We start from the raw sequence: 7,943 nt of genomic DNA on the forward strand, positions 1-7,943 counted from the left end.
CTATGTATTTGAGACTGACCTGGAACTCACTATGTAGCCCAGGCTGGTCTCGAACTCACAGCGATCCTCCTGCCTCAGCCTCCTGAGTGCTGGGATTACAGGCGTGTGCCACCATGCCCGGCTAGTGAAGCTATATTAATGAAGGGGTGCAAGGGTATGTGAAAGAGCTAAATCAAGAAATTGCAAAATAGTGTTATAATACTAATATGTGAAATTATGAGAGTTTAATGCTAGGATTGAAAAATACAATAGAAAGGAGGAACTCCTGTTTTTATATAATCCATTTAGCATTATATCTTTCATAACTACATGCATTTTTAACTTTAAAAATTATAAAAACAGAAAAGGAAACTCACTCATAATAGTAAAGAAAAATAAATTAATAATGGAATATGTTTTTAATCAATAGATGGACAAAAGTTGAAAACTCTGAGATAATCAATAGTTACAAAAGGTAATGAGGAATTCAGAGTGAAAAGGTGTATACTTTTTCCTGTTATATCTAGGAACAGTTATTTTAAAATAGTACCCCATTACAATATTTATATCTTAGGGACTTCTAGGAAGAATGTGGAATAGTAAATCAGCCTATCCAAGATTCAGGATCCAGACACTGGAAATAACAACAAGAAGCATCGAAGGATGGGGGTGGATCCTGGGGACCCAGGAAGGACCTGAAGGGAAAATTGGACCCTAAAGAGAAAATGAAGAGTCAGATCATAAAGCAGAAAAAAGGGACAATCTGAACTTTCTCTTAGGCTCCTGGCTCTTGGCAAGAGGAAGGAAGATCAAATCTACAGAGACACAGCAAAACAAAGCAGTTGACCACAGAGCCCTGCACGGAGAAATGCAGTGGTGGAACAGAGCAGTGGATGCCATGCACTACAACAGCTGATGAATGACTCTTTTCCAAGCACACGCCATATCCCCTGAACAGGGTGCTTGGTTGGAGACCATTTTAGAGAGGGGCCAATTGAACCTGGAACTCAGAGCAGCTGTGGGTTGGTTTCCTCTCAGGGTGCCCAGTGTTAAAAAAATCCCACAGTGGCTGGGTGAGGGATATCCATGAGAAACGTTCATGGTCAGGGAGCTGTGGTCAGTCTGGGAAGAGACACCAGAGTTTTATAAGCTAAACAACTCAGCCCCTACCTCCATGACCATGAGTCAGGTTCAGCCTGAATTTCTACGGATTTGAAAGTCCCAAACTGGCACACTTGGCTTACTGGCATTATCAAATACAAACCTGGACTCAAACTACCTCCCTTATCTATCCAAGAGAGCAGAATCACACCTTAAATTGGACAGTGCCACAAAACTGTAGATCCCAGAAGCTGAGCATAGTCTTGAAATCACAGAGAAATCAGAGGCTTGAAATCCCAGAGAAATCTCCTCTCTCGCTCTGTTTTTTTTTTTTTTTTTTTTTTGGTGCAGATGAACATTGTTATTAGTTTTTTGTTCTTGTTTTTTCTTTCTCCTTCTTCCCTTGCTTCCTGCATTCTTTATCAGTTTCCTGAGGCTTGGGTAATCTTCCTTTGTCCTTCAGCTTTGCTTCTAATCTCTTTCTTTGTATATTTCTCTATTTTTTCCTCTTTTCCCTTTTAAAATGTGTCCCCTTAAAAGTAAAATTGAGAGAATATTTAATGTGTATAATTTCCTAACGTATATAGTTTTGTCTTAGATTTTGTTATATAATTCTAAATCTTGTATCAAGGGTCAAAGATGGCAAATTATTAATCATCACACTGTAAGGAGAAAGAACACATTCAGATGGGAAGGGGAACAAGGGGGAAGGGAGGGGCAGGGAAAGAAGGGAAAGGGGATTAAAGAAAATGAGAATGGAAGGGGAAAATGGAAACATAACTTGTGTAAATGGGGAGGGGAAAAGGGTTGCAGCAAGGGAATGAAAATGGGAGACAAAGATTAAAACATTGTGTACAGGTACAAATTCCCTATGATGAAGGTTTCGTTATGTATAGCAAATATGTCATCTTTTTTTGGTAGGGGTGTACTGGCAATCAAACTCAGGACTTTGAGCTTGCGAGGAAGGCAGTGAAACCACTGAGCTGAATTCCTAGCCCGCAAATACGTACCAATAAAAATTTTAAAAATATTTACATTTTACTTCTCAATATTTTTTCTCAAAATTCTTTCTCCCCACCTCCTTTGCTTAAACCTCTATTCATGGGGCTATGGGTTGATCTGGCTTATCGATTTAGATTAACCTGGCACACTCTTTTCCTTATGCTCAACCTCTATATTTTCTTGGCTTGCTCCCTCTCTTCTTTCAAATCTTTATTCATAAGTTTCTTTGATTATCCTTTTAAAAACTATACATTTCACCAGTTCTGTTACATACCCAGAGCTGTGTAAATGATCAAATGAATCACAGCAAAGATTTTGAGAGCTGAACTAAAATGTAAACTACTATTGAAGTGTTAGACTATCCCCTGAGTTGTACATGCACAGGGTAGGACAAAAAGGAGCTTAACAAAGGCATTGGAAAGTTAACAGAGGTTAGAGATACTTCCCACTGAAAGCAAGACTGCACCAATCATGTTGATTGCCTACTAAAACGAACAAAAAATTAGCATTATTCAGGGGATAAGAGGACTCAAAATCAAACCAACTTTTTATTTTAATTTTGAAATCCAAAAGAACTTAACATTCTTTAAAAAAAAGAAAAATATGCCCAATTATCAAGGCAAAAAACAATCAACAGATGCCCAAAATATTGGAATTATCAGAAAAATACTTTAAAGCAATATTAACTATGGTCCTTGATATAAAGACTAACAAACTTGAAATTAATGGAAAATATGGATGCTCAGTAGAGAAACAAAAGCCATAATAAAAGAGCCAATTTAAAACTAAGGATTTAAAAACACAATATCCAATATTTTAGAAATTTTTGGACACAACAGCAGAACAGATATTAGTAAAAAATATGTGAGTTACAAGATAGATGAATGGAAAGTATCCAGTAGAGATAGATATGAGGAACAAGAGATAGAGAAAAAATTTTAAAAATGAAGAGCCTTAGAGACTTGTACGACAACATCAAAATATCTAACATTCTTGTCATTGGATTCCCAGAGAGGAGAAAGAACATCAGACAGAAAAGAAAAACATAATTACTGGAATCTCCCCAAATTTTGTGAAATACAAAAGGAACTCAAAAAACCAAATGAATAAATCAAAGAAAACAATACCTAGACATCATAGCAAACTAGTGAATACCAATATTTCAAATCTCAAAATAATCTAGAAAAAAATTACAATTTACATTTGGAGGAAACTATTTCAATAATCACAGACAGGTCCTGAAGACAATGAGCTAACACCTTTAAAGTACTAGAATAACAAACAAAATCTTTAACCCTGAATTGTACAAACAGCTAAAATAGCCTTCAGGAATGAGGGTAAAATTAAAATATCCTTAGATAAAGAAAAACTAACAGAATATACCACTGTTAAAATACTTCAGGATGAACAGAAATGACATCAAAAGGAAAAATTTTTAAGAATGAATAGAAGCATAAAGTAAATAGGTAAGTAAATAAAAGTAAGACTGCATTTTCCTTTAAGTTTCCTCTTATGACTTCTGAAACCAAAAAATATAAAACCATCTGGTGGTGTTCCATACATACAGAGGCAACACATATGGAGAGATGTATTAAGAGACAGTGGTAGACCTACATGGCTGCAAGTATTTTTTCTATATCTTACTTAAAATAGTATAATTGTAAAAGAAGCAGACTGTGAATATTTACGTACGTATATTGTAACCCAAAGAACTACCCAAAAAGGAATACAGACAAACATAATATATAAATTAAAATACAATATTAAAAAAGTACAGATAATGCCAAAAGAAAGCAAGAAACTAAGATCATAAAAACACAGAGAATAAAAAGAAAACAAATAATAAAGTAAGGGGCTAGGGATTTAGCTCAGTGGTTCTTTCACCTGCCTCACAAGCGTAAGATCCTGAGTTCAATCCCCAGTATCAAATAATAATAATAATAATAATAATAATAATAATAATAATAATAATACATTAAGAAGCCTAAATCCACCTGTATTAATAATTACATTAAATGTAAACCATCTAAACACAATAAGGAAAAAGCAGAGATTGTCAGAAAGGAATTTTTAAAAACAATCTAATATGTATTGTCTACAAGTAATCCACTTTAAAAATAACAACAGAGGACCAGGAATTTAGCTTAGTGGTGCTGACCCCTGCCTTGTAAGCACAAGGTCCTGAGTCCAATTCCCGGTACCAACCCCCCCCAAAACCAAACCAAAACAAAACAAACAAACAAAAAAAAAAAAACAGAGATTGACAGGAAAAAGATGGAAAGATAAATATTTCAAACACTAACCAAAAGTAGCCTGAGTGGCAACATACTATCAGATAAAATATATTAACAAAGATATTACCAGGGATAAGGGGATACAATACTAAGGACAAAAAGCAGTTTATAAAAACACATAATTTTAAAAGTGTATGCTTCTAAATAACAAAATCTCAAAATACATGCATCAAAAATACCCAGGAGTAAAGGGACACATAGACAAATCCACAATTCTACTTGGAGATTATTTAGAATACCTATTATCAACCAAATTGATAAAACTGAAATTTATACAACACTCCACCCAACAATAGGACATGACACATTCTTTTATAAATGACCATGGGACATTCACCAGGATATTTTGGGGCAAAACAAACCTTAAACTGAATTTAAAATTGCTGTATAGCTGTTCGCTTTGTTATTTCTTGGTATGTTTTCACTGTCTAACTTGAGAGGGTATACTGCTGTATAATCAAGATTGCTATAAATGACTTCAAAGCTTTGTAGTCATGTAAGTGCTACTAGAGAATGTTTTGGTGTACATTACATGTGTGACTGCCTTTTTCAAAATAGAAAAAATCTAAAAGACAAGTAGCTATCATTGTAATTGCAATGTTTTAGAATGTAACAAGTTTCATTTTATATATTTCACCTCCCGATTTTAGGACACTTAGATTACAATTATTTAATTATGAAGCATTCCATTTTTGTTTGATTTATAGTCTGAAAATCACTAGTTCTACTTTTTTTTTTTCTTTTGAGACAGGGTCTCACTATGTAGTTGATACTGACCTGGAACTCACTATGTAGTCCAGGCTGGTGTCAAACTCAGAGCGATCCTCCTGCCTCCGCCTCCCGAGTGCTGGGATTACAGGAGTGCGCCACAACGCCTGGCTCTACTTTCATTTTAAAACATTCTTGTTTCTTTCTCTCCCCCCCCCACCGCATTCCCCCAAGTTCCGGGTTTCAGGAAAACTCAGCTCCCCAGACAACTTACCGTTTATTCGGTGTGTACGTGAGAGGCGCTGATCCTGCAGCTGCAGTGTTCCCCAAAGTGTGTCTTCCCGGACCTGCACTCAGCCGCGCTTGGGAGAGTGTTAGAAATCAAAACATTCTTCTTTCAAACACTAGTCCTTGCGAGATGAGTTTTGTCACACGGATGTTTGTGTGTTTGTTTTTTGGTACTGGGGATCAAATTTAGGATCTTGTGCTTGCGAAGCAGGTGGCGGAACCACAGGTGTTTGACATACTCTAAACACTGCAAACAGGAGCTGGGGATACATCTCCATGGTAGAAGAGTTGCTTCACACACACAAGGTTAGGTTCAATCCCTAGCACTGCAAATAGTGTACACATATGTATATTGTATTGTACATATATTGCATATTCTATAGTCACTTTTCAGTGGCTGATACAAAATACCCCACGCCTGCAGTGTTGTTTTTGTTTGTTTGTTTTGGCTTGTTTTGGCTTAAGTTTCAGAGGATTCAGTTGATGGGTAGCTGGTTCCAAGGCAGAAATGACACAGAAGGAGGGTATGGTTGGGGGAAAGCTGTTGATCCCATGGCAGCCAGGAAGGAGAGTGGGGAGAGAGGGAGAGACAAATGGCCAGACAGACAGACAGAGACAGACTGACTTTCCAAGTCACACCCTCAGGGATCCACCTCCAACTAGGCCCAACCTGCTAACAGCACATTGAGCTGTGAACTCATCACAGTGATGAGTATGGCATCTCTATGATTCAATCATCTTTCAAAAGACCCACATCTGAGCATGAGACTGGCGGGACATTTAGATTTAAACTTTAACATATATATGTATTATATATGAAATATATAATGCAAACATCTTTGAAAACAAGACATGTCAGACCGACAGTCACCAAGTAAGGCAAGGGCCTCAACTGTGAATTGACATAAGCTACTCCTACACCAACGAATATTGGGAAGCATTTGAGCACCAGATAATGGCACTGTCTGCTGCGACATGATTTCACAACAAAAGTCACATAATGTAATCATGCAATCAGCATATTATCATGTAATAGCATTTTCTTTATTAAAATTTTAGAAAGAAAATATCCCTAGTATAAATTTCCCCCACTAACTACTACTCACCTAACAGAACACTGCTTGAAAACACAATCTAAAAAATACTACCTTCAGGTCTTAAGGTTTACTTTGACTAGCAACTCAATGTTGTAGTTTTTAATTCCCTTCTCCAGAATATCACAGTATTCTGACACTAAATATACACCAGCTCACGAAAAGTTAGAAATATAGATCCCTGGCATGTGAGATGAAAACTAGCGCTAAATGAGGAAAAGAAAACACCGGAAATGCAGTCAAGTGAACTATGACCACAGGGAGAGGAATCGATCCCCTTTAAGATTAGGTTAGGGATGTGTGGTGTTCGAGAAGACTGACACTGGTCAAGTTTTTGCTCTGTTTGTAAACTGGATTATGACATCTACAGCGTGGGTCACTTCCAAGTTCGCTGCTAAAAAATTCAAGGGGGAATCATCTTTGGAGGACTTGTAGTACTATCCCAGACTTTTCATCTCTGCTCTTACGGGTTTTCAATACAACAAAAGACCACCAGGGGGAGAAATTCGCAGAGTACTGGACCTTTATCAGTGGTAAACTCAAAAAGTCAAGAGAAGGCCTGGGAAAGTCAACAGATCCCATTAGTGTACTCTTAAGGGGAGAAAAAAGACTTCTATAATATACAACATCAAGACACCACTTTCAAATTAATCAATAGTCAATATAGATTTTCTGAAGCTTCGGTTGGCTTTACACGAAAACCCCACGTATTTTGAATAGTCAGAATTGAACGCCACAAGCTGACTCAAAACAGGAAAAGAGGGGTGTGGGACACAGCAAAAGGTCTCTCAAAAGTCAGTCAAAGAATTACAGGGGGACTGTGGCAATGCATTCTACGTTCCTGTCGCGCTACACCTTAACCCAATGTTGGCTTCGAAGGAAGCACAGCAACCCTCTGCAAAAGGCCTAAGAATCCACAGCCACTTTTGATTAGCCGCTGAGAAGCGGATAGCCACTACGCCCTCTTCGTTACGTCCCCAACAAATCTCGTTTTCTCTTCTATGGGCGTAAAAGTTAATAAACTCACTTCCAACATTTCTTTCTGCGTCTCAACCCCACCCCCCGCCGCTCACAGAAACAAATACATGACTCCTACGCTGTCCTAGGATGACACAAGAGCCTCACTACTGCAGAAGACGGAATATTAAACAGACACACTCCACAAAAGCAACCCCAACAGCATCGCACTCCGGGCGGAAAAGCAGGGCGCAGGCGCAGTGGAGACTGTTGCCCGACTTGCCCACTTCCCCCGCCGCCTCTCCGCGGTTTCACTTCCGCTCCTCTGCACCTCTGCTTCCGGGGCATTTTAGGCTGGGCTATTCCTCAGCTCTTACCCTCCTCGGCCGGAGGAGGGGGTAGTTTAGGGGGTGGGGAAGAGTTCGTTGTTTGTTTACACGATGTGAGCGGAAAAAGAGACCAATAAAGTTTATTCTGGAAACAAAAGAAAAAAAAAAAAACACAGGGGCGACAGAGAAAG

The 7,943-nt window shown here is 38.0% G+C and overlaps 1 protein-coding gene across 1 annotated transcript in view; it reads right to left on the reverse strand.

Annotated features, from left to right (window-relative positions):
* Zmat3 (zinc finger matrin-type 3) overlaps positions 1–5,794 on the reverse strand; it is a 67,492-nt gene extending 61,698 nt beyond the window's left edge. The window contains exon 1 of the mRNA XM_010632435.3: positions 5,359–5,794. The gene's annotated coding sequence lies outside the window, so the exon portion shown is untranslated. The remainder of the gene's footprint in view (positions 1–5,358) is intronic.
* Between the last annotated feature and the right edge of the window lie 2,149 nt (positions 5,795–7,943).

This window comes from Fukomys damarensis, unplaced genomic scaffold, assembly GCF_012274545.1.
Source record: "Fukomys damarensis isolate Sample0158 unplaced genomic scaffold, DMR_v1.0_HiC HiC_scaffold_12, whole genome shotgun sequence".
NCBI lineage: Eukaryota > Metazoa > Chordata > Mammalia > Rodentia > Bathyergidae > Fukomys > Fukomys damarensis.